The following is a 27,388-nucleotide window of genomic DNA, read 5'->3' as shown; positions in this document are numbered from 1 at the left end:
TAAAGCAATATATTTCTTTCTCATTCTGAAGAATATTTGTTCTCCAGCTTATCCATAAATAAATTGGCCAGTTCGGGGGTGAATTTACAGTCTGTGGCAATACCAGAGACTTGCCAACAGTAAGTGCTATGAAATAGGGGGGGGGGGGAATCTTTTTCAGGCACAGCTCTGCAATTTGACATAAGAAAGAAGTGGATATAAATTCTCTCTCCTTTCCAACACCACATACAATACTTCCAAAGTCTCATCCTGTGGGCTATCCTTATCCATGGTTCCTCTATATATTTGTGAAACAGCCTGGGTGGTGGAACGTGTCCGACTGTCCAAGTTGGAATAGGGCTAATCAGGGTGCAGCCAGCTTTGCATCTCCTGCTCTCTGTCCCTGGACTCTAGCCTCTTTGCTCTCAGATGTGCCTCAGTGCCTGGAGCCTGCAGCAGGTAAGGGGAGAGGGCCCTGGGCAAAGGGTCGTGGTGGATGGTCTGCTAATGATGGCCTCCTCACCTGCTAAGCTGGACATGCTAATGAGGGCCTCTCAGCCTGCTAGGCCGGCCCTGCTAATGAGGGCCTCCGGGCCTGCTGGCTGCTTGCTAAGGAGCTCTGTCCCAGGCCTGCTAAGGAGCTGGTCAGCCCCCGCCCTCCCCACTTGATGCAGCTGCCAGCTTAAGCTTAAGCCACCTTAAACTGCCTGGCAGGGAACCAAGGGAGGGGACCCTTTCAAAGCCCGTTCTTAGGAGGGGACCCTTTCAAAGCCCGTTCTCAAACACTACTTCTTCACTATGCATCTCTATGTTCTTGATGTGATTAAAAAATCCATGCTATCAGATAAGTAAGATCCAGTGGAGTAGAGACAACAGATTTTATGAAAAGTTCCAAATACATATCTTGAGTAACTGGCAGAACTGAAGCACTCTTTCCTCAGTTTGGAAAAGAAAAGAAACATTTTTCTAACAGGTCCTCATGTAACAGTTCAACTATCTGTTCAATCATCTTAGTTGGATTTTTAGGGGCCTTAGTGTACTGTAGATCATTATTTAATTATGTATGTGCTTCTCTAATATATTCTTCTCTGCCCCAAACAGCTATGGCACCACCCTTATATGCTGGCTTAGAAATAACACCCGTGACTGGCAGAGCTGTTTGAGAGTGTTTCTCTCCAAATTCTTTAGATTATACCCAGCTGGTATCTCAACCTTTTCTAGTCTATTTATTTATTCATCCCAGGATCAATAGGTGTTTATAGGAAACCCACTATCTCCAATTTCTTATTAGTTGGAGACAGCGTTCACCCTTACCATCTCAAAAAGAATCTGCCATATACATAGCTTCTGAGACTTACAAGGAATTGTACTTGGAGTCTGGCTTCAACAAACCGGCTCAGATAGTGATGAAACAACTGGCAGGGGTTATTCTGCCCGTCTTCAGCTATGCAGGCATATCTTGCAGAGCATGAGGAAAACCTGATCTGCAAGACCAAAACTTGGGTAAGGAAGGAAAAAACAGTCACCTTGAACGAACTACCCTCCGGGTTTTTGGTCCTCCAACAGTCTCGGGGGGGGGGGGCGGGGGGGGGCAATACTGGTCCAGTGGGCTTACTCCTCCAGAGCACTCCCAGTGCCAAAGATCTCAGGTATTGAGTGTGCCAACCTAAGATGGAATTTGATCGAGAGCTTGGCCATCTGATTGGTGGCCAGAGGTGGCAGCTGCCTGGGCCATGCAGTTCCCCAAACTTCTAATTCTGGGAGATTTCAATGTTCACACAGAACTGCCAAGCTCACGGCACGGAGACACAAGGGCTCTCACAGATTGTTACCAGTCCTACCCATCAAGCAGGCTACCCCCTGGATGTGATCTTTTACACAGCAATTTGGTTGTGGTGAATACCTTTCCATGGTCAGATCACTGTGCAGTGAAGGCTCGGCTCCATCTGCCCGCTCTGTTCAGGTGGGTAGTCCATTTTAGCCCATCCATAGAAACTTATGGATCTGGAAGGTTTACTAAATGCTCTACAGGACTCAATGCCTTTAGGCAATTAGTTGGATGATCTGGTTAGCAAATGGCACAACTGACTGCTGGCTGCCATCAACTGGATTGCTCCCTGATGCCCACTCTGCCTCCATCTCAAATGGTATACCATGGAGCTCCCTGGTATACCATGGAGCTTCATGAGAGAAAGCAGGAACTGAGCTACAGCATGTGTGGAGTAAGACTTGCAATGAGATGGCACTGCCTGTGAGATGGCAGTGAAGATTGCTAAATGCAAGTTCTATGCAACTTCCATTAAATCTGCTAGCTCATGCTCAGCTGAATTATTTAGGGTAATTTGGTTTCATACTGCTTTTGAGGAATAATAGTCAATTGGAGATTAGCTGTGAGGCACTTATTCTGCAGATAAGTTCTCAATGCTTAGCCATGACCTCCCTGCCACGGTTGATGCAGAATGGGAACTGCAAGCCCCTTGACCATTTTCGAGGCGGGTGTTTGCTGCCTTCAGATGGCTCTTGTTGACTGAAGTGGATAGGCTGCTAATGTCAATGAGGCCGACCACTTGCCCATTGTTGTTGTTGTTATGTGCGAAGTCGTGTCCGACCCATCGCGACCCCATGGACAATGATCCTCCAGGCCTTCCTGTCCTCCACCATTCCCCGGAGTCCATTTAAGTTTGCACTTACTGCTTCAGTGACTCCATCCAGCCACCTCATTCTCTGTCGTCCCCTTCTTTTGCCCTCGATCGCTCCCAGCATTAGGCTCTTCTCCAGCGAGTCATTCCTTCTCATGAGGTGGCCAAAGTATTTGAGTTTCATCTTCAGGATCTGGCCTTCTAAAGAGCAGTCAGGGTTGATCTCCTCTAGGACTGACCGGTTTGTTCGCCTTGCAGTCCAAGGGACTCGCAAGAGTCTTCTCCAGCACCAGAGTTCAAAAGCCTCAATTCTTTGACGCTCGGCCTTCCTTATGGGCCAACTTTCGCAGCCATACATTGCAACTGGGAATACCATAGCCTTGACTAAACGCACTTTTGTTGGCAGGGTGATGTCTCTGCTTTTTAGGATGCTGTCTAGATTTGCCATAGCTTTCCTCCCCAGGAGCAAGCGTCTTTTAATTTCTTTGCTGCAGTCCCCATCTGCAGTGATCTTGGAGCCCAGGAAAATAAAATCTGTCACTATCTCCATTTCTTCCCCATCTATTTGCCATGAATTGAGAGGGCCGGATGCCATGATCTTTGTTTTCTTGATGTTGAGTTTCAAGCCAACTTTTGCACTCTCCTCCTTCACCCGCATCAACAGGCTCTTTAGTTCCTCTTCACTTTCTGCCATTAGAGTGGTATCATCTGCATATCTGAGGTTGTTGATATTTCTCCCTGCAATCTTGATCCCTATTTGTGACTCCTCTAATCCCGCATTTCTCATGATGTGCTCTGCATACAAGTTAAATAGGCAAGGCGACAGTATACAGCCTTGCCGAACTCCGTTCTCAATTTTGAACCAGTCAGTGATTCCATGTTCAGTTCTCACTGTTGCTTCTTGACCTGCATATAAATTTCTCAAGAGACAAATAAGATGCTCTGGTATTCCCATCTCTTTAAGAACTTGCCACAATTGGTTGTGCTCCACACAATCAAAGGCTTTAGCATAGTCAATGAAGCAGAAGTAGACGTTCTTCTGGTACTCCCTAGCTTTCTCCATGATCCAGCGTATGTTGGCAATTTGATCTCTAGTTCCTCTGCCTCTTCGAAATCCTGCCTGTACTTCTGGAAGTTCTCGGTCCACATATTGCTGGAGCCTAGCTTGTAGGATTTTGAGCATAACTTTGCTAGCATGAGAAATTAGTGCAATGGTGCAGTAGTTTGAACATTCTTTGGCATTGCCCTTCTTTGGGATTGGAATGTAAACTGACCTTTTCCAATCCTGTGGCCATTGTTGAGTTTTCCAAATTTGCTGGCATATTGAGTATAGCACTTTTACTGCATCGTCTTTTAAGATTTTTAATAGTTCAACTGGAATGCTGTCACCACCACTAGCTTTATTGTTGCTCAGACTTCCTAAGGCCCATTTGACTTCACATTCCAGGATGTCTGGCTCCAGGTCAGTAACTACCCCACTGTGGTCATCAGGGATGTTAAGCTCGCTCTTGTATAGTTGTTCTGTATAATTTTGCCACCTTTGTTTAATCTCTTCTGCTTCTGTGAGGTCCCTACCATTTTGGTCCCTTATCATACCCAACTTTGCATGAAATGTTCTCTTCATATCTCCAATTTTCTTGAAAAGATCTCTGGTCCTCCCCATTCTATTGTTTTCTTCTATTTGTTTGCACTGTTCATTTAAGAAGACATTCTTATCTCTTCTAGCTTTTCTCTGAAATTCTGCATTCAATTGGGTGTATCTTTCTCTTTCTCCCTTGCCTTTCACTTCCCTTCTCTCCTTAGCTATTTGTAAAGCTTCCTCAGACAGCCATTTTGATTTCTTGCATTTCTTTTTCTTTGGGATGGTTTTAGTTGCTACCTCTTGTACAATGTTGTGAACCTCAGTCCATAGTTCTTCAGGCACTCTGTCTATCAGATCTAATTCCTTAAATCTATTTGTCACCTCTACTGTGTATTTGTCGGGGATATGATTTAGTTCATACCTGAGTGGCCTAGTGCTTTTCCCTACTTTCTTCAATTTAAGCCTAAATTTTGCAACAAGAAGCTCATGATCTGAACCACAATCAGCTCCTGGTCTTGTTTTTATTGACTGGATAGAACTTTTCCATCTTTGGCTGCAGAGCACATAGTCAATCTGATTTCTGTGTTGACCGTCTGGTGATGTCCATGTGTAGAGTCGTCTCTTGGGTTGTTGGAAAAGAGTGTTTGCTATGACCATTGTATTCTCTTGACAAAATTCTACCAGCCTGTGCCCTGCTTCATTTTGTACTCCAAGGCCAAACTTGCCTGTTATCCCGGTTATCTTTTGGCTTCCTACTTTAGCATTCCAATCCCCCATGATGATAAGCACATCATTTTTTGGTGTTGCTTCTAGAAGGTGTTGTAGGGCTTCATAGAACTGATCAACTTCATCCTCTTCAGCAGCAGTGGTTGGGGCATAGACCTGGATCACTGTGATGTTGAATGGTTTGCCTTGGATTCGAACTGAGATCATTCTGTCATTTTGGGGATTGTATCCCACGACTGCTTTTCCTACTCTCTTATTGATTATGAAGGCTACTCCATTTCTTCTGCGAGATTCTTGTCCACAGTAGTATACCTGATGGTCATCTGAATTAAATTCACCCATTCCTGTCCATTTTAGTTCACTGATTCCTAAAATGTCGATGTTCAGTCTTGACATTTCTTGTTTGACCACGTCCAGCTTACCTTGATTCATGGATCTCACGTTCCAGGTTCCTATGGAATAAAAATCTTTACAGCATCGGACTGTCTTTTCGCCACCAGTTACTTCCACAACTGAGCGTCCTTTCGGCTTTGGCCCAGTCGCTTCATTCATTCTGGCGCTACTCGTACTAGCCGTCTGCTCATCCCCAGTAGCATATTGGACACCTTCCGACCTGAGGGGCTCATCTTCCGGCGTCATATCGTTATGCCTATTGGAACTGTCCATAGAGTTTTCATGGCAAAGATACTGGAGTGGTTTGCCATTTCCTTCTCCAGTGGATCACCTTTTGTCAGAGCTCTCAGCTATGACCTGTCCGTCTTGGGTGGCCCTGCACGGTATAGCTCATAGCTTCACTGAACTACGCAAGCCCCCTTGCCACAACAAGGCAGCGATCCTTGAAGGGGGACTAGCCCATTAGATCCCTGTATTTCTTAGTTGCTTAAATTGAATGCTGAAAGGATAGGAAGTCATCTTCGAGAGATAATCAGTCTCAGAGAGACTCTACTCGGGAATCCCCCAAAAGGCTAACAAAGGCAGTGGTTCAACATTTACTGAAAAAACCACTGTTGGATCTCTGGTACCTGGCCAGCCTCAACCAGGGCCAAGACCTTTTTGGTCCTAGCTACAACTTGGTGGAATGAGCTGAGGGCCTTGGTGAAACTGAATCAGTTCCACAGGCCTTGCAAAATGGAGCTCTTCCGCCAAGCACTTAGTTGGGGCTAATGAACACCACGACGATACTGGATAAAACAACAATGGGGCTCCCTCTATATGTTTACCCCCAGCCCCAAACCAAACATAGCAGTATGGATCTTATCTGGCTTATCAATTGGTATGACTGACTTTAATATTTTATTGTTTTAATATTTTAATGTTAATGTATAGTATAATCGTTATGTTAAATTGTGTATTATTGTTGGAAACTGCCCTAAGCCAGCCTGCATAAATCTCTAATTTAATTTAAGATTCAAAAAACACCAAAGCTTATACCCTGAATAAAATGTTGTTGGTCTTAAAAGTGTCAGTGGACTCAAACTGAAGCCGTGCTTCAGACCAACACAGCTACCCAACTAAATCTACACCAACCCAGAGTCTGTTTTACAGCACTGTTTCCAATTGTGTCCAGTTCAATCACCTTCCATTCCAGAGTCTTGCAAAATACTGGCAAAGTCCTCTAACAAAATACTAACCTGCCAGGTCTGATAGGGAAGAACTAGCATTCCTCTCAATGTCTACTAAAATAAAATGTAATGATTTTAAAAGGAAGTATAATTCTTCTGGGAAACTGAAATTTATGCGAGCTGTGTTACTTATTCAAAGTGAAATATGTGACTATCCAACACTCGGATTTTTTCATAATATAAAAATATCAGTCTTAAGCTGAATAAATTGGAGCACATTCCAGATGCTAAGCACGGACAACAGCTAATATATCACCTGGGAAGCCATTTTGTCATATACACTGATAACCAGACATTTGCTTATATTCATCATCTCCTACATGGCCCGAGAAAGTTCATCCCAACAAATCTGGCATTAAATCTGGGCACTGTGTGATCAGTCATTGTCAAAGTAAGATATGAAAAGTGGGAGAATATTAGCAATGACACCAAATTTCTAGAACTAGTTTGCTCCCCGCCCAATACACACACAAAGGAAGCTAAAAACAACATCCTCCCCCCACCATCAGCTGCCTCATTATGAGAGGGGGAAAATGCCATTTTAATTCCCAGCTCAAATTTGGAGATAATTCCCACAGAAAAACAGGGCAGGTGCTACATCCCCGCTGAGAACCGAGTAGGCCTAGGTACAAAAGAGGCCCCTTCAATCAAAGACTCTCTCTGGGTACCCAGTCTTCCTAGGATCATCTTCATCCAGAAATGTAGTCACATGACCCATCTGCAAGCATTTGCCATAACAAGCAACAAAGATGTCAAGCAAGAAAAATTAACATAGGGGACCATGGCTCAGACAGCTGTCTGGCAAGACTATGTATTCCACAATTCCTTCCATGGTTGTAAAATTCTTTCCTGTTCTTTTAAAGTGAACTTGAATTGTACACAAAACAGGCTGCTGTTGTCACTCAGTACATAACAATAAGACTGACCATCAGAGTCATCTATATTGAACCCAAGAAGGGTGTCTTCCAGATGGAACTTCAATCATAACATGCCTTAACCTGCTTGAGTAAATAGCAATAGGAAAAAGAATTCCTATAACTATTACCTAGTCAAGCCTGAATGCTCCCTAGAAGCTAAAATGACCAAACTGAGGTGACTGTACTTTGCTCATGTTATGAGAAGCCAAGAGCCACTGGACAGACGGTCATGCGAGGAAAAGTTGAAGGCAGCAGGAAAAGAGGAAGTCCCAGCGCCAGACGGATTGGCTAGAAAGCCACAGCCTTCAGTTTGCAAGACTGGAATATGGCTGTTAACAATAGGATGTTTGGGAGGTCATTAATTCATAGGGTTGCTTTATAGTGGGAGAAGGTCTCACAGTCACACATGAGCCCTACTCTGGAGCTCAGAAACTTGAATTACCGCTTGCTACCATGTGAAATCACCTGTCCACCCCAGTCATCTTTGGACACTCTGCTTCACATGCCCCCACCATCTGAGGCTAGATGGATTTCAATTCAAGAAAGGGCATTTTTGATTGTGGCACCAAAATGTTGGAACTCCCTCCCCAGGGAGATTCATCTGTCTCCCTCTATAATTGTCTTCTGTCAACAGGCGAAGACTATTTTGTTTTGTTCCTACACTAACAGTTATGGGCCCTTCTCTTTGGCTGTGATGTATTTGTGTTTATATATGTTTTATTGAATTGTTTTATTTATACTTTATTCTAAATGCAGTTTTAATGTTGAAATATTTTGATTTTCATTGCCTTAGGGACTCTGGGTGGAAAGGCAAATAAATAAAACAGAAGCCCCTAAAGCCAAGTGAGGAATGAATCAATAGTACCCCTGACAATGCTGGGCCTGATCAAACAGCCATGTGGTAATCCACCAAGAAAGTACTTAAATCTAATTCAAACATTACTGTGGATATGGGCAAAAGCATTAACTCATGCTAAATGTTAAACATAGGCATGAAATCAATCAGTCATTATTTCTGTAGCACACCCTCCCCGGATGCACCATCTTATTTAAGTGGTCTTCTTAGGTATATGTGCATAGAAGGTTTTTTTTTGGGGGGGTGTAGTGGTTAAGAGCAGTAGCTTCTATTCTGGAGAGCTGGGTATGATTCCCTCCTCCTCTCCATGCAGCCAGCTGGTGATCTTGGTCTTGTCACAGGCCTCATAGTGTTATTATGACTGAACAATCCTGTCAGAACTCTCTCAGCCTCACCTACCTCACAGGGTATCTGTTGTGGGGAGAGGGGGGAAGGTGATCGTATGCCGCTTTGAGACACCTTTGGGCAGTGAAAGCAGGGTATAAAAACCAATCTTCTATCAGCAATCCTTGGTGGAATCACCATTAGTGCTATGTTGGCACAAGTAGAATATCCCAAAGATAACCAAGGCATCTCAACATACCAAAGCCTCTCCCCACTAATGTTGTGTCATCATCAGGCCTGTGTAACTCCAGTGCCAGTGTACAAATAGATGGTGCCAGGAGTATGTTGGAGAAGCATGCCTTTGTGAGTGTCTTATGTCTCCTCATAAAATTATGCTGATGAAATTCGCTTAACTTTAAAAATTCTCATACTAAAAATGCGCTTACTGGATTCTGGAAGGCTTTTTAGGCTGTAGGAGGGGACAAGTTATATTCTTCAGGTGGAAATCCTTCTATCTGCATTCCCTTGCCTGACAACAAGCTGGCCCTCCTGGAGTTCTCCCCGGGCAAGAACTTTCACAAGAACATTGTGTGGGTCAGGTTCTGAGTACCCTAACAATTGAACTGCAGAGGCATTTGAGTGCAGTGGCTACCTTTTGTTCCTGATATGGGCACCGGACGAAAGGCAGCGGTGGAGGAAGAAGAGTTGTTTTTATACCCTGCTTTTCCCTGTCCCGAAGGAGTCTCAAAGCAGCTTACATTCACCTTCCCTTTCCTCTCCCCACAACAGATACCCTGTAACGTAGGTGAGAGAGCCCTGGTATTATTGCTCGGTCAGAACAGCTTTATCAGTGCCCAAGGTCACCCAGCTGGCTGCATGTGGAGGAAGAACAGGGAATTAAACCCAGATCACCAGATTAGATGCCTTCTCTCTTTACCACTACACCACGCTGGCTGGCTATATTCTTGTTTCCTCAGTTGTTGTTATCTGCATGAGGTCCATACAGGCTGATATCTCACAGGGGCACAGCTGTGTCAGTGGGTTAGCCCTTTCTAATATCTGCATTTCACAATGGGGGAGCATCATAGGCATGCCAGCCTGTAACTGATGGGTTGCAGAAGGGTTGCTAAGGTCACCAGTGCAATTGCTATGCTCTCTGGACCTCAGCACGGAGTCCAAATATTCCCGCTGCTGAGCAAGTAGAGGACGCCAATTGTGTATCTTAAGATGGGGCAGTCAATTTGCAACTCCTTGTGAGACATACCAGGAGGAATATATATATGAAAAAAGAGAAAGACAACCCCATGATATTCAGGACACAATAAAGATAAGCTGTCCTCCAGCATAAAAGGCTGTTTGTGAAACCGTGGGAGGGCTTCTGGAATGGGAGGGAATTAATTAATTTTTAAAATTTGTCAAACATTCATGAGGTGATATGACCATATATGATCATGTTGATCTGCCCCCCCCCCCCATGGTCAATGATGGGTCTGGAGGGGGTGGGAAAGGGAAGGGCCTGTATACAGCGATGCTTCTCAACCACACCCTGCATGATGGGGCCACTTTTGGGTTTTCTTGAAGACTGCAGAATGTTTCATGGGTTTCTCAATGGTAAAAAGATTGAGAAAGGCTGCTGTAGGCAGTCTCGGTTTTTATACCCCACTTTTCACTATTCAAAGGAGTCCCAAAGCAGCTTACAAACATCTTCCCCTTCTCCCCACAACAGATATCCTGTGAGGGAGGTGGAGCTGAGAAAGCTCTAAGAGAACTGTGACCAGCCCAAGATCACCCTGCTGGCTGCATCTGGAGGAATGGGGAATCAAACCTGCTTCTCTAGATTAGAGTCCACCGCTCTTTAACTACTACACCACGCCTATTCTCACAGAGCAGAAAGCACGATTTCTTATAAGAAAGGAGTTGCATCACAAGCTGACTGGCTTTTCTGTCATGGCAGATAGCAGGCAGGCTGGGGAAAGGCACACCTCCTGGGGTCTAGTGATAGACCCTTAAAAGTTGGCACTACTCTAGAGTTGGCTTCAATTTCTGTTATCAAGCAGCTGCCTGGGTAGCCAAAGAAGCTGTTGAGAAATAAGTGGGCTTGCCCCTAACTGCTGATGGTTTGAACTTGTTTCTTCCACTGATAACGTATGATACATTAATTTTGAAAGTGAAAGGACCCAGAAAAGAATTTCTGCCATGTGGTCTGGGTGGGGTGTGTGTGTGTGTTGTTAGAAGATTAAAAGCTGTCAAAAGACCCACTGGGCCTACTTGGGTCTCAGCTTCTGACGAAGGTTGAGCAGAGGGACTCTTGCAGAAGCAGAATTTCCTCTCTACCACCTCTCACTGCCATGTGCTGCATGCCCTGAAACAGAGGCCTGTGGGATGCAGTTGTCCCAGGGGCCTGCAGCGGGAAGGCAGAATGGGCAAAAATCACCCTCGTTTTCACTCCACATTAGTGCCTTCTGCCAGCAGAAAACTAAGGCTCATTCCACACATTTTGGATAATACACTTTCAGTGTACTTTAGAAGAAGATTTTCTTATTTCACACAAGAAAATCCAGCTGCAAAAGCACATTGAGTGTATTATCCAGTATGTGCAGAATGAACTATTGTTAGGATCCAGGACTGAGTCTTTTATCCTTGATGCAACAACTCATGTTGAAACCACTTCTATAAAGTAATTAAGTGCAGAGTTACTTTTCAGTTTGAAAACCATGACTTTTCAAAATGCATAGATTCCAAGGAGTAATTCTGCAGGTGGAATGGGGGGGATGGGACTTTTTATAATTCCGCCCTCCAGTTGCAGACCTCTGACCATCCCTCAAGTTATTCAGGGGGAGTCTCCAGGAGCAGCATTGTGTGTCTATATACGGAGGGGGGGCATTTTTGGTTGCAGTGGGAGGGGGAGGTGAACAAGTCACTTTCTGCAACTGGAAATCCTTTCTGTCTGCAGATACATCCCGAAGGTCGCATACTCCTTTCCTGTAATGCAAGCATACCATGAGCCTCTGAAAGTGACCTATGATTTGCAGCCCAGATGGATCATGAAAGCAAACTTTTACAAAGAAGGAAATAACCTCTAGAAGGTTGTTCTAAAGAGCTAAGTTTAGAACTTGCTCAGAAAGATTCTGTAACATATGAAAAGGCTCCACACTATGCAGTGTTGCAACAGTAAAAACAAAGCAATGGTAAAATTTGGTAAATATGCTTCCATGGTAGGAAAATTAGACATCAACCGTCCAGGGGACCCTTTGATACCTGATAAATGTACTATGTTCTTTACTGAGCATACCACAAATGTGTGGTATATATATATGTACATTCGCAAATAAAGGGAGGTGGTCCTGTCCTTTTAGGACTATGCATTTCAGACCTTCCTTGTTTTATGCTTGGCCACATAAGTACTGAAAATAACCTACATACTACGTGCTGTATCAACTCAGCATCTGCCACACTTACCTTTCAAAATGACAGAGTCAGAACTGCAGAGGATGGCCTTGAAAACTGCACTCCAACAAAATGCTTCTTGTGTGGCTTACCCCCACTCTTAGGAAGGCTGTTAAGTGAGCGCTGGCACAACTGAGCCAAATGATGGCATTAGGCCAGCGAAGGAGGAAGAACTGGGCTCTGATGACTTTGCAAAGTGAGACGCTATCCCTTTGCCCCAACACTGAGATCCTAGTACTGAGTTGTGAGCTCTTCAGCCACTGCTGCTGCACACTGAGCAGAGTCATCTGTTATAAGGCACATCATGTGTACAAACGGCGTGCAATTGTAGTTGTTTTTGTAGAGAAGACAGACCTAGGAGTTTGACTCAGCATCTGCTGAAGCATTATACTTATCACTAAGTGCACAAGTGAATCCCTTTGGGACTGCATCACTTGTCTACGGGATTAGCTGGATCTGGATGTTAAAACTCTAAATGCTTGTACAATGGAAAAGCCAACATGGTGACGACCTGTTCCTTGCATGGCATGAGGTATAATTGATGACCACAGGATAACACAGGAGTTTGTTTTTGACATCTTGCGTAAGGAAGTCTGAGCCTCTGATCCTGCCTGATCACATTCTGGGTCACTGAAGCTGCATCCATTTCTGATTTGCCCACATGTTGTCCTTTGGTGGAACGCTCCTATTTGTAGGATATAACATTTCCCAAGTAGTCAGAGCACTGCATTCTCCAGCTAGGAAAAGTGTAGCACTTCTGCCGGATAGCAAAATTATTTGCCCCTGCCATGTTGAAGGAGAGTGCTGTTGGGCTGGGTCCAGAGCAGTTCTTAAGCACAATTGTAATGTAATTATTGATCAATAACTCAATCTCACATCCTACTCAACCCAGTTCTATTTACTGCTGAAACCTACAGTGTCATTATTTCTGAGTGTTTAAAAGGCTTCGTGATTAGCAGCACTCCTATATGACAAGACTCCTTTGCCAGAGTGCAAGCCCAGAGAGATCTTTTTAAAGCACCAACATTGTTCTTTTGGTCACCATGAGTTGATGTTTGTACTTACGGATAGAATGTTTCTAAAAGTGGCAAAGAGCACATGGCTCTATCCCTACCATCAAATGCAAAGGACGCTGCTGTTGCTGAGACATCACTTGTGGGGATATCTAATTGGCGGTCAGGGCACTATATCACTGCTATGGAAGAGGGACCCTGAAGCAGGCTTCTGTTGTCTTACAAAACCACACCCAGGGCTTCTGCCGCCGAGGCCATTTATGTTAAGATTCCTACAAGGATTCACTGCAGAGGAGTAAAGCTTAACGTTCAAAATGTATGAGATTAAATACATCAAAACTCATAGTTCATCATTTAAGCAGCTGCCCTCGTCACATGCATAATTATAAAAAACAGCTGCTATTCTCAAAATCATCTTTTGATTTAACCGCTTAGCTACTTCTCAGCTCACCAGCTAACAGAAGATCACTGGTAATTAATTTAGCACGAATGGTTATGTTATGGAGCAAGAAACGGCAGATGTCCAAAAATATGTGTTTGATATGGAGATGGTATCAGGTTCAACCCTTGGCATCTCTAGAAAAGGGTACTGATCAGCTTGCATTATATATACCGCCACTGTAATAAGGATGGTTTAATGAGATCATCAGCTAAAATGATTGCCAATTTCAGTAGGGCATATGTCCTTGAGACGGTTATTTTATCTTTATCTTCTTTACTAATAAGTGACAATCATCCAGGTAAAGAACTGCTGTGCTGTACTTTCCCCCCACATTCTTAAAACAGATTAACCAAATGGAACAAAGTGGTGAAAGAAATATGAGAGAAGTACAGTTCAACGTTTGAGCCAAAATCTCAGAGAATAAAGTATCAGTTCATAGCAATCTCAACACGATCATCCTACAACACATACACAAAGCATACAGATGCTTGTATAATCTATAATGTAGTTTTAAAACCAATTTCTTGCATCTTTAACTTTTCAATTAAAAAAATCCCCTTGGCTGATGGTACCTTTAAAGTCACTAATAGATGCTGTTAACCAGCAATATAACTGGTGATGATACCCTTGCAGCAGAAATAAGCAAGAAACAGCACTGCTCAGTGGCAGAGCTGAAGAGGCTAATTGGTGGTGCCCAGTGTGCTAAAATGCTTCCCAATAATACAAACTCAGTAGCCCTTCTGCTCTGGTATATATCAGAGGCCTAAGAGAACTATACAAAGATGTGTTATCCTTTTGCATCTCCCCCCAATTAAACTTATCCCAGAGCCTGAACTGTGCTGAATTTTGGTAACAGCTCTAAAAATGGTACTCTGAACAAAACAGGAACCCAACACTGACATGGATGCCTGGAAAACATTCTAGCAGGCAGACAAACAGTCAGAACAGTACAATAAAAAAGGATGCACAGCATCTGTGAGTCAATTGTCACATAAGTTAATATTTTTGACCACTAAGGTCTGCTGCCTATGGAAATCTGAACAAATTTCTTCGTGCTCTGAGGTCATCCTCCAGGTTCATCTCAAGATACACTCAAAGAGTATAACTTGCTATCATAGACAATCACACATTTTACCTATGCCATAACTATTCTGAGTTATGACTACAGCAGTTAGAAGGAAGCAGACAGTTCTGGCACTGTCCAAATGCTAAAACGACTGATTAGTACATGCAGGTGTAAAAGACCCAGTATGATACAGCTGATATCGCAGGGGTAGTCAAACTGCAGCCCTCCAGATGTCCATGGACTACAGTTCCCATGAATGGGAATTGAAGTCCGTGGACATCTGGAGGGCCGCAGTTTGACTACCCCTGGTTCAGAGTGTCAGATTTGGACAAGGGTAAGCCAGGGCTCAAATCATTACTCAGAGTCCTTTATCTCACCCACCAGACACAGTTGTTCTGAAGACAGAATGGAGGAGGAAGCCTTGTACATCAACCTGAGCTCTCTGGAGGAAGGGCGGAGTAAAAACATAATAGCTACTAGACTGTAAAACAAGGCAATGCAAGAATTTGCAATAGATACACAATGACTTGTATAATTTGCACAAGAGTAAAAAGCTATACTGCAGTATAAAAGCAGCACAAGTTCTTTGCATTTATCAGTCATAAACTGAAAGTCAAGCAGAACTGCTCTCTGATGTCTAATGAAACTGAGGCTGCTGTCTTCCCCACTGTTGCTGCCAAAATGAGCCTTATATATGACACACAAACACACACATGACACACAGCACATCTAGGATAGGCCCAGAAATACAGGCAACTTTCAAAGCCATACGACTGCTTTTCCCGACTGTCATTCTTGGTGAGATTCTCATTCCAATGAGAATTATGCCTCCTGGGGCAATTGTGAGTAAGCATTTAGCATATGTGAGGCTTGTAAAGATTAGTGGAAATGTTTGTCCTTTTCCTTAATCCCTTTTAGCTTCACTATCTTGAACAGCAAGGGGAGCTGTCTGGCTGCTCTGGGTATCAACCAGAAGGGCAGAAGCTGTGCATCTCCTCCAACCTTGTGAGCTTCCTTCTCAGAAAGTAGGGGGCAAAAAAGACAAGAAGAGCTTCCAATTGCAGCTTGTCTTCCAGTGGAGTGGATCTCTGCTCCAATTCCAACTCCTGATTGGTATCTTGCAGCACCACAGGAGCTTCGGCCCACAAGCTGAGAACCAAGGGCTATCAGAGTCTAAGAAAACCACTTTATCTCAACATCCCCCTTGCCAACTGGTCAAAGGGGAACAACCATACTCCCCCATTCACAGGGAGATTGTGAAGATAAAGATGATGTGGAAATAATGCTATTCACTTCTGTGTGCAAAAGTGAGCAGGTCCTCTCCATCAGACATTTAAAATGCCAGAATTTTTGCTGGACATCATCTGAGAGATAATTTAACCTCTGGAATCCTAGATGCCTCTTTGGTCAGACAGAAGTGCTCATCTGGAGCCACAGGCATAATGAAACGGACCCACCGTTCTGATATTCCATGATACTCTTTCTTGTGGAATGTCCTAACTTTTGCTTATAGAAGACTAATATAAAGTCAATTGTTATTTGCATGCCAGAGGCACCAACTTAAAATTATTAATCAAACTGATGCTCGATTGATTTTAAATCTTATTCCTCTGGCATACTTTGGAGTAAAGCCTCTTGGAAAATTTCCCAGGGCCTATGAGGAACAGCAGGCGGTAACAAAGTGAATGCCCTCCCACAGATAAGAGGTGGCATTCACTACTGATGCTCCCTGTTGCTTTTTGATTTGAAGTGCACTTAGATGAGGGGCATTTTTCAGTAATCATGTTAGCCTAACTAGCATTCACATTCATTGGCAGCGCAGAAGAGCCAAGCAATGATGTAAATGTTTGGAGAACTGAGATGGCACATCAAAATATTTTTTTGTTTTTATGAAGCGCAAGCTGAGGGTATCAGCACTGAGTGTGTCATTTTCTTAAGCTGCCAGAGGAAGTAATAGGGATGAGTGTATTCTGTATATGGGGAGAAAATCTTCAAATTTTAGCTTAATCTGCACTATGCAAATTAAACTATTTGCATATATTTTCTTATTATACGTGTTTTTAGTAAGTTTCCAATGTTAAGGATGTTAGCAATTTTAAAACTACTTTTCCAGAGACTCCAGGTACAGAAGGTAAAGGAAGGGGTGGGAGAAGAAGAGGACATGGGGCTGCCTGGCTCCACACATGTTGAATGAAGTATGAATGCTTTTGTGTTTCACTTTATATTGTGTCAGAACTTAGAGCAGGCTTTCTCAGCTAGGGTTTTGTGAAACCCTGAGGTTTCTTGACAACCTTGAAAGAGTTTCCTGAATGGCTGAGATTGATCGATCAATCAATCAATCTATCTATCTATCTGGTCCTGTTGGCCTGCCCTCCCCCCATGGCCAGTGTGGTAAGGGGAGGGGCCCCAGGTGCCTGTGTGCACAGTTAAGCGTCCCATCCATATTCTGCACCATCTGTACCACTTATGGGGTTTCTAGAAGCCCAAAGAATGTTCCAGGGGTTTCTCAATGGTAAAAAATTTGAGAAAAGCTGACTTACATAGATGGAAGTTCACTTTTGAAGGAGTTTCCATTCTCCAATACTGTTTAGTTTCTTCCCCCCCCCTAGAAAGTGCATGTTTTCTCTACTTGGTTATAACTTTTGTAGTTTGGAGACTGTATACTATGAATATTATGATGAAGTTCCTCCCCTACAACTTTCCTTGAATCTTAAAATTATTTTGAAAATATTATTTTACAACCACTATGCAAGAACCCTTATTGGCTATAGGTACAGACTAAGATTCTCCTCCCCTGCATGCCCCCCAATAGCTATCTCTTAGAAAGAGCTTTTTCTATGTATATAAAGATTTTAAGACTGAATTCTTAAGGAGCCACACATCTGAAATGATGGTATTTGGAATAATTGCCTTTTTCACTTAGGCTTTTAGGGTATTATATTATTTTAATTTAGTTTCTGATGTTATTTTACCATACATGCTAGTAATACATTTTGAAGGACTATTTTTAAAGGTAGTATGTACAATTACATCTTTTACTGTATTTCTGTTCATTCTAGTCCTTGGCTCAGTAATTTCTCCCATTTGTCCACTACTAGACAAAATGCTGGGTCCCCTAAACAATACTTTAGGAGTTCTGATGTTTTTTGTTTTTCGCTTGCTCAGGGAGGCCTTCCATAATACTGCATTTAATCTGAGTGAATTTTTCAGTACTCCCTTATAACTGGAATATGTTTGCGAAACATTGCAGAGAAATGTGAGCATTTCTCTGGCATCTACCTTGCATTTCTTCCTGTAATCTGTTTGCATGCCCTATCTAGTCAACTTTATTATTATTTGCTTTATCTAGGAATTATGTATTTATGGTTTATGAACCCACGGTTGAGATCAAAACATTTTCAGCTGAAACTGCAGGATAATAATGCTAAGTGTTACGTTTAAGCCTCTAGGAGAAGAAAAAAAAAGGAAAATTTTGCAGGAATTTTGATACTATGTGCCACACCTCCTCTCCCAGCAGCTTTGGCTTTTAGTCCAGTCTCAAGAGTGGCCTTTTTCAATGCACACACTGTACTTGGAAGGCAATTTAAATGTCCTCAGGAGGTAGAGATTGGGATCTTTCAATGAATGGTATATACAGTGGCTGGAGGAAAAGGTGTTGGTATGAGAGGAGAGAAGCCACTATAATACAAATGTGATCTGGAATTAATCCATTCATAAACTTTCTAACAGTTCGTTGCAGCCAAGCTCTGATCTTATCACATCATGAAGCTGCTTTATATCATGTCAGGCCATTGGTTTGTCCAGCTCAGTCCTGTCTTACCTGGCAATAGCTTTCTCCGGCTTATGCAGATAAAGGCCTTTCCCAGAGAAACACCAGAGACTACAGCTGGGACCTCTGAATGCAAAGCATCTGCTCTAACATTGAGCCACAATGTTATTTGAATGTTGTAGGCCACTGTGAGCTGCCTGGACTGGGAGCAGCAGCCCATCATCAGCTTATAATAAAAAAAATAAAAAAAATAAGCTCCACATGATAATAAACCACAAATCCACAAGAATAAGAACTGTTTTAAAATCACTTTCTCTGTACCGGACATTCTACCTTCTGAATATCTGTACATTGTGAAGACCATGTTCCTTGCAGATTCTAATCACTAACAAGAAGTTCAACATCATGTCTTTCTGCTACTTCATGTTGAATTGGGATTTCATTTGCTACAGGTGTTAAATACCTTACCAAAACATATGCCTTCTGGGAGGCCATTAAGGCCATCCCTTCTATTACAAGCGTTAACCAGTTTTAGAAGACTACTGAATTATACCTGCACTTTTAAAAATTAGATATGAATTTGACATAAGAGACCTAGAAGTCCAAGAGTTATAAATTTTTTGAAACAGATTCCACTTTTTAAAGCACAAAGTGTGCCCTTAGCATTTATGACTGGTTGTTACATGTGTAACAACCAGTCAGAAATACAGTACTATCTTATTTTTTCAGACAGACTCACAAAAGAGCCTTGCTTTAAAAATATTTGATGAGTACAAGGGTACTCCGAATGATAAAATTATTTGTGTATCATGGGGCTGAGAGGAGCATATTATCTCCAAATAGTAGAGTGAAGAACGACACAGAATGATTAGTCCAAAGACTTCTGCATTAGGAAAGACCATATTAATAAGATAATATTCTGGTATTCTATCTGATTTCACATGGAAGATCTATGCCCTGGTTCTGTATGCACAAGTTCTCATCCTAAAAACAGTTTTAACAACTAGTTATAATGTTTAATCAAAGCAAAGATTCTCTATGCTGGTTTAATCCCTGCTGGGGAAGCATGTGCACAGGTAACAAAACTTCCACTCAAGAGTTCTCCACAAGCCTCTTACGATCCATTTCCCCTGAAATGTTCCCCTGCTGTGCCACCAGAGGGCTTTTTGAGGGTTTTAAAAAACAATAATCAACAGCTATGGCCATTACTTTTTAAAAAAGCCCTGCAGAGGGATGGCAAAGAAAAAAGGGACCCCGAGAGGCTGACAATGGCACAGATGTTCATGGGATCATGGCAGGGCCAGAAAGTGTGCCCCTTCCCATCCAGAGTGCCAACATGCTTGGACTGCGCTTGGGAAAGTATATGGAGGATGAGGAAAGGACCACTAGAGCAAGGCACTGTCTGGATGGTCACTCCCCCCCCCATTCAGCTTAGAAGCCAAAGCAATGAAACGCCTGTGTCCGAAACTAGCCTAGGAATAGGCTACTTAACGGTATCCCCATTTTCCCCAAGCTTAAGCAAGCATTAATTTCAGCAGTGGACTACTTCCATTTCTGACTTTGGGGTGCATCACAAACATGTACTATTTACCACATGTTGCACCTGCAGGGTAGACAACAGAGAAGTACTTTTCTGCTGACCTGCTGGAGTCAACTAGTGGTGCTCCTGAGAGTAGGCGTGAATATATGCCTTCTGGGAGGCCATTAAGGCCGTCCAATGCACGCTTGACTTGAGCATAAGCCCTTTTTGGACAGCAGGGCTCTTGAGACTCATGCACAGGATGTCATTCTATAACTCCAGTTCACAATACAATCACAGCATTACAGATCAAATGTTATGTACCTATATTTGGAAAGGGGAAGCAATACCAGATGGCCACCGTTCTTGCCAAGATGGACAGATTTCCCCCTCTATTGCAACATGTCGCCACCCGGATTTCGGGGGCCCGGGGGGCTGAGAGAAACGGGCAGCCCAAAACGCTGGCCGGAGGGATCACACCGCACAAGACACCGTCTACGAGGGACAGACACAGACATTTGGAGGCGGAGCTGCACCAAGCCGGGGAAAGAAGCGCAAGCGAGGCGGTCTCCCCGGACGCGGCTGGGGGAGGGGTGTCACCGCCAGGCCCGATCCGGCACACGTGTTAACCGAGCCCTCCGGGGGGGAGGGGGGATTGTGGCTCCGGAGCGGCCTGAAGGGCTTGCGCGATTGAGGCGAGGGGGAGGCTTGACTTCAAGGCCTGGCTCCCACCAGGCTTGCAGAGGGGGCGGGAGCTCGGGAGGGCACCCAGCCGCCAGCCCTCCCCGCGGCCTCTCCCCCTTCTCCACCCGGGCGCTTCCTCCCCGCTGCCCTTGCCAGGCTGCAGTCGCGCAGGTCCCTCTCCTCCGGCCGCTTCCCTCCCTTCCCGTTTCCTTCCGCGTATGCAACCGGTAAGCGGCGCCAGACAAGCCCCGGCGAAGCGAGGCGAGCTCTCCCCAGGCTCAGTCCCAGCGCAGGCGGCCCCCTCGGACTGTTTACTCACCGCTCCTCGGGAGCCCGGGCGCTGCGAGGAGAGCGAGCGGCTGCTTTTCGGCGCTTGGCGCTCAGCCCGTCTGCTGGAGGAGGCGCCGGACTCCTCCTCTTCCCTGCCCGCCTCCTCCCCCTACCTTACACGGGGTGTGCCGCCGGCCGGCCGGACGCGGCTTACGTTAGCCAGGCCGAGCGCTGCAGGTGGGGCGTGGCGGGCTCTGGCCCCTCTACCCCTTCCAGCTCTCTCCCGCTGAAGAACTACCTGCTCAGGTGGCGCAAGACAAATTCGGGGGGCACGCTCGAGCTATGGCCCAAATGCCACAGGGCATTGCGCCCCCCCCCTTCCGCCCACTGCTGCGGTGCCTGCCTGGCGCTCACATCAAGATCAAGAGGTCGAGTGGACGCGAAAGTGAGGGAGAGCGGAGCGCACCACCACCGAGCGTAGGCAACGGCTTCCAGCCTCGCATTGGGGAAAAAGTTCCCTGGAAATAGAAAGCTAGCAGTGCTAGAAAGTTCTGACACCGTCCCCGGTGGGTGTTTTGGTCTCCTGTTTGGGAGGAGGTTTGAACACAGGAGTGTTCCAAAACGAAAGCCTCCCCCTACAATCGGAAGTGGTGCAGTCCAGTCCGCACCTAAGCATACTAGCGGGTAATTCTCAGGCATTTCTGCACCATCAAATGTAGTGAAATGCTTATCTTATGTAGTCGTTATATTCCAGCCCCTCCACATGATGTCGCTAACATCCAGTGTCTGGGCAGTAACAGGCTCGCTACATCCTCCATTTTAAAGTGTGAGTTGGGGAATTCCATAAAGTGGGCTTTTCCACACACTGGCCATTATTGTGTGATGCCTGCTGTATGGCAAAGCACGAGAAATAATGGTGACTCACCGGCACTCCACAACTCTTGAGCTGTCTCAAATGTTTCTTGGCACTTTTTGCACGTATTGCACCCCTTCTGGCACCCCTGCCAGAAAAAGTGCGAAAAGAGAGCAAGGCGCTTTAGTTTTGTTTTGCTTTGGCCTACTTACCACTGTCACCAACTAGTCACCAACCAATCCCCACCCAGCATGGCTGATTAATATATGGACTTCCGGCAGCCGCCAATTTTTTTTTAATATTCTTATTAGTTTAAATGCCTATCCGAATTTTCATAGAGGCACAGTCATAGCTGGGGTGCGTGTCTGCCTATTTGTTGCCCCAAGCGGTTCTCCATTTTTAAAAAGAACTTCCTGTCCTAGGAAGAGGGAAAAGGGAGGCAGGACATTGGAGGCGGATGTAGCGCTTCTTAACCTTCATACATTTCCTGTGCAGGCAGCCTGCTGGTTGTTTGCCGGGGGATAGTGCTTTTTAAGTTGGTGAATCCACTTTTGGAGGTTCACCAACTTGTGCTTTAAAATGGCAAATGTAGTGAGCAGTTTGCTGGCCAGATGCGGGAGGTTGGTAACATTATGCGGCCGGAATATAGCGTCTTCAGATGGTAAGCATGACGCTAAATTTATGGTGTGCAGAAAAGCCCAGTGAATTCACCAACCTATTTAGCATTAACTAAGGCAGAGCAATCAGCAGAGGGAAGGTATGGAGGTTCAAATGCACTAAAGTCACCTGCCTCATTCCACCCTTGCACCCACCTCCTTCTTCTTGCTCTCAGGGATGGGAATTTCTTTTTAAAAATGGCTAACTTCCTGGAGCAATGAATAGGTGGACAAATGTGCAGGCAATGTCAGAAATAAATTATTTTCCCCAAAAAGTTGTAACACAAAGAGTGCCTCTCCAAAGTTTTCTCCCCCCACAAAAAATATCAGGAATAAGATTAATTTTTAAAAGTAAAATTAATTTTTAAAAGTGATCTCATAAGGGGTGGTGTTCAAAAAGCATTATGCGTCTATGATTCTATGTATAGGTGTTTCAACAGAGAAGTATGAATTTAAAAAAATTAATGGTCATTGTGGAACCTTTACATCATAGAGAAAGGGGATTGTTTGCCTGGATTGATTGACAGGCGGAAGTGCAACGCGTATAAGGCACGTTGCTCTCTTCCTCCATTTCCAGCAGCAGATGTGGAGAGTAAGACACATGAAAAGAAAGCAGACAAAGGCAAGGCAGCAAAAAGGTGAGGCGGGGCTGGGATGCGTGGTAAAATTTAGTGCTTTGCCATTCAGCTGGCGTAATGCTATTTTTGCTGATATGTGGAAATTGCCTCAGGCATGTACAAACAAAGTTTAGTGGTTCTGAACATGCATTACTGTTATGTTGTGTTAGCGCTAGACCAAGTGTTTACTCATAGTTTTGATACGAAGTGTACAGTATTGTCTGTTTCCTGAACAGAAGAGCAAAGGTCATAATCAGGGCTGTGGGAACTCTGAAATAAAAAAAAATTCTGCATTAGAAAACAACACCTATTTAACAGATATTAACATGGCTGGCCACTTGAAAGTATTAAGCAAAATTGCATGCATTTTATATTTAGGCACCTGCTGGTCCCAAGGAAGGCCCAGGCTTTTCATCACTGATCCTCCATTACATTGGTCTCCAACCCCTGGTCTGGAGACCGGGACCGGTCCGTGGATCATTCAGTACCAGGCTGTGGCTCCTCCTCATCCTCCTCCCCGGCTTCTGCCTCGGGGGCTGCCTTGCCACTCTGCCACAGGCTCACCTTTGGTGCTCTCCAGCAGCTGCCGTGGCTGGGGCTGCCCCTCAGCATGGCACTGCACAGCTGCTGCTGGCAGTGCCCCCCAGTGGGTGGCAGGAAGTCAGGGGCGCAGTGGGAAAGCAAGCAGAGCAGGGGCTCAGGCAGCAATGGCGACATTCCTTGGCAAAAGACTATCTCCCCTGGGCCTCAGTAAAATTGTCAAGCATTGACCGGTCCCCAGTGATAAAAAGGTTGGGGACCACTGCTCCAATAGACCTGGCAAATATACATATACTACCTGTGTCCAAGATGGCTAGCAATTAATTAGATAATATAACATTAGTAAAAATCTGAAGATATGTTAGTGGGATCATTGCAGAGGGAAAAAAATTGCAGTAATGAGGGGAATCTGCTCCAAATTACCCTCCCCCAAAATGGGCTGTTTCTGGTCACCCCAACTTCGCCATAAGATCACCTGTTATTTTGACAGTCATAGCATGCATCACAAAATCATGGATTCACGCCTTCGTGGCAACACCAGGGAGCAAAAACATGGTTTTGAAGCACAGATCCTCATGGATCCTCAGGGATTTTGCATCAGGTCACCCCAAATGCACCATCAAATTGTGTATTGTGTCCATGGCCACAGCTTACACCATAAAAACCATGGCTCCACGCCTTTGTGGCAACACCACAGAGCAAAAACATCATTTTGGAAGGTCAAAAAAGAACTATTGATATTGGATTTTAGAAGTACAAACCAACAAGCAAGATGGGCATATTCTTTGGCAACTAATGGACTTGAACTCCCCCCCCCCCCACTATATTATCAGCATATTAAAAATCTATGATTATACCCCAATATTGAGAGTTTTTTTTTATAGGCTGCCAGATTAAATGCTATTATGACCACAGAAATGAAAGGCCGATTTCTAGGAATCCTTTTTTCAGAATGGAGTTGTTTTTGTAATACAGGAAAGAGGTACTGTGGCTCACCTAGTTTTCGAATGCTCAGACTTCAATGAGGAGACAGAAAGATGGATTAAACAGCTGTTGAAGAAAAATTAGTTTATAAGTGTAAATCAAAACTTATATTTTCTGTTATGGGATGCGGACCCATATAATACCAGGTCATTGGCATACTATCTCTTGGCAACTCAACATAAAATTAAAATTAATAAACTTTAATGATTCCCCCATAGAGGACTGTAAAGGAAAGGAATATTCTCTTGGTGTTTTTTCAATGTTTTTATCAATGATCTGGATGGGGGGTGGAGAGACTACTCATTACATTTGCGGATGACACCAAATTGGGAGAAATAGCATGCACCCCAGGAGATAGAGTTCAATGAGATCTGAACATTCTGGAAAAGTGGGCAAATGAGAACAAGATGCTATTCAATAAGGGTAAGTGCAGAATTCTTCATCAGGCTCACAAAAATGAGTAGTATGCATACTGGGTGGGAGACATACTTCTGGGTAGTAATGTGAGTGAGCGAGATCTTGGGGTACTTGACTGTAAGCTAAATATGAGCAGACAATGTAGCAATAAAGAAGACAAATGCAGTCTTGGGCTGTATCAACAGAGGGATCACAGCAAAATCAAAAGATATCATAGTCCTACTGTAATCGCATTGGTCAGACACCACCTGGAGTACTGTGTGATGTTCAGGAGGCCTTTAAAGTATGTGTGGAATGGCATTGGATAGATATTTCACCCTCCTTTCTCATCAACACTTCTGTCTCCTTCCAATTGGATCCTTGAAAGAGTGATGGTGGAGGGGGGAGTGTGGAGCACTTTCAGCCAATCATCTTTGGAGACAAGCGACAGAGAATTGCAGTTCTCCTACCTTTCCTCCTTGGATAGATGAAGTGCTTTTTGTCTCTGTGGCTTGTTTGCTGGGGGCACCATGTTCAGGGGACCGCAAAATTGATCCTATTCATTTGAAACTTGGGAATTCTTTAGTTGATAGGCAGTGTTTGCTCTGTTGTAATCTTCATGTCTAATGAAAAGATTGAACAGATAAGCAGATAACCCTCTGGTGCTAAGGTTGCCAGGCTGGTGACCAGTGGGAAATTTTGGGGTGCCAAACCTACGAGTTCCAGCATTCCTGTCATTATGATGTCCCTTCCACTATGAACCAGAAGTCATATGGAGGCATAGGGGTGATATTCTTGTCTGCATCTGAGACTCAATGGTGTTACCATACAGTTTCAGATGAATGCTAGAGAACTGTTCCAACCTGCTGTTTATTTATTTTATTTTACAAGATGTATATTGCATTTTCCTGTCCTCACAAGAGCCATCAAAGCAGCCAATGAATTAAAACATACACGACAAAATCACATTTTTAAAGCATTAATTAACCCACCCCTAACAACATCAATGCAATGTTCGAGCAATGAAAATGAGAGCTAAAATATACAAAGACATACAAACAATTAAAATTTAATTCAATGGAAATGTTGAGGAGGAAGGAGGGCTCAAGGAAACACCAAACAAAGCAAAAACATCTTCATTTGCTGGTAGCTAATATTGCCACATATGGAAATGTTATGTAACAGGTAGAAGTCAACTTTGATGACTTTGTTAACAGGTTTTCTTACATATTTACACAGAATGTTTCATTCCGGTTTTGTATATTTCTTATGGTTTTACTTAATAATATTGAAATATGACTCAGTCTTAAGTAGGCGGAAGTTTGATAGTTTAATTCAAGGAAATACCACATGTGTAAATATTTACTAATACTGTGTAATAATCTGTTTTAGATCAAACAAACCACTAAGGAAGAGAACAACCTTGAAAATGGGCCGTTGAAAAAAAGAAAAAAAATTGTGTTTATCCAGAACCCGTTTTGGTTTATGTTTGCATGTTAAAGTTATGAAAGCAATATCTACAAAATAAATTACCATCAAGATTATAGTTTTGTACCAGCCAATTGGTTGAGTTTTTTTCAGTTTGGATCATTGCATTCAGCTGGTTCTCTTTTGTACGTATGGCAACCAGCAGAAACCCAGGAGGGTGGGTACAAGAAAGGGCCACTGTTGTCAACAGTGTGATATCACTTCTGGAAAAAACTTAGAAGTGATATCATGCCTCTCCAAAAATTGCTGGAAACTCTATGGTAAAACATAGAGTATCCAGTGATTCCTAGAGTGGAATGACATTATTTCCTGATTCTCTCTCTAAGTGATTTCACACTGTCAGCCTGGCCACCATTTAACTTTTCTTCCTCTGGTCATTGCTTTTAGCAGTTAAAGGAAACAGAAGCCAAGTGTGGAGAATCCCCTGCCTTTGGTGGTGACCTGGCCACCCTGTATGTAATGGCTGAGGGCCCTGGCTAAACAGGACAGTGGGTCAGTTCCTCTTCTTGCCTGTTGGCAGCACTAATACATTGGGCATTATAGAACTGCGGTCAGTGACTACAAGGAAGGAAGAAAGAACAGTGTCAAACTTATGTCGAGTATTTTATAGGCACATACCATGAAGTCATGTAACATTGGTTGTGCTCCTGTACAGCCCATATACTCACCACATGGTGGACTCAGCATCCCTGAATCAGAAGACACCTTGCCAGAGTGTCAAGTTGCACTCTTCTCTTTATCATTTGCAGTCTAAAACAGAGGGAGGGGTGGGTGGAGAAGGGAGCTTCTCTACCACAAAGCTGATTATATGTGAAATTCAGTTTGAAGAAACCCATAGAGATGAAATAATGACAGGTGGATTGTTCTGCCGTGGGCATGCTGGGGCGAGATAGCTCCCATTTCTGTTCCGAGACAGGAGTCCGACACAGAGTTTAATTTTCTATTAGCAGCCACATTTTACAGCTGTAAAAAAAGGGTCTCTAGTTTTGTTTTGGTTTT

The 27,388-nt window shown here is 43.9% G+C and overlaps 1 protein-coding gene and 1 long non-coding RNA gene across 5 annotated transcripts in view; one reads left to right on the top strand and one right to left on the bottom strand.

The window, feature by feature from the left end:
• STEAP3 (STEAP3 metalloreductase) overlaps positions 1-21,267 on the bottom strand; it is a 40,896-nt gene extending 19,629 nt beyond the window's left edge. The window contains exon 1 of one of the 4 annotated variants that reach the window (XM_077320295.1): positions 21,154-21,267. The gene's annotated coding sequence lies outside the window, so the exon portion shown is untranslated. The other 3 variants (XM_077320293.1, XM_077320294.1, XM_077320296.1) reach the window with 3 other exon arrangements.
• LOC143829433 (uncharacterized) lies at positions 20,652-26,430 on the top strand. Its single transcript, XR_013228152.1, has 3 exons — positions 20,652-20,812; positions 22,858-23,002; positions 26,294-26,430. It is a non-coding gene; the product is annotated as an uncharacterized LOC143829433 (long non-coding RNA).
• Positions 26,431-27,388: the final 958 nt, after the last annotated feature.

The sequence above is a fragment of the Paroedura picta genome, chromosome 2 (assembly GCF_049243985.1).
Source record: "Paroedura picta isolate Pp20150507F chromosome 2, Ppicta_v3.0, whole genome shotgun sequence".
NCBI lineage: Eukaryota > Metazoa > Chordata > Lepidosauria > Squamata > Gekkonidae > Paroedura > Paroedura picta.
This window is presented reverse-complemented; position numbering and strand designations above follow the sequence as displayed.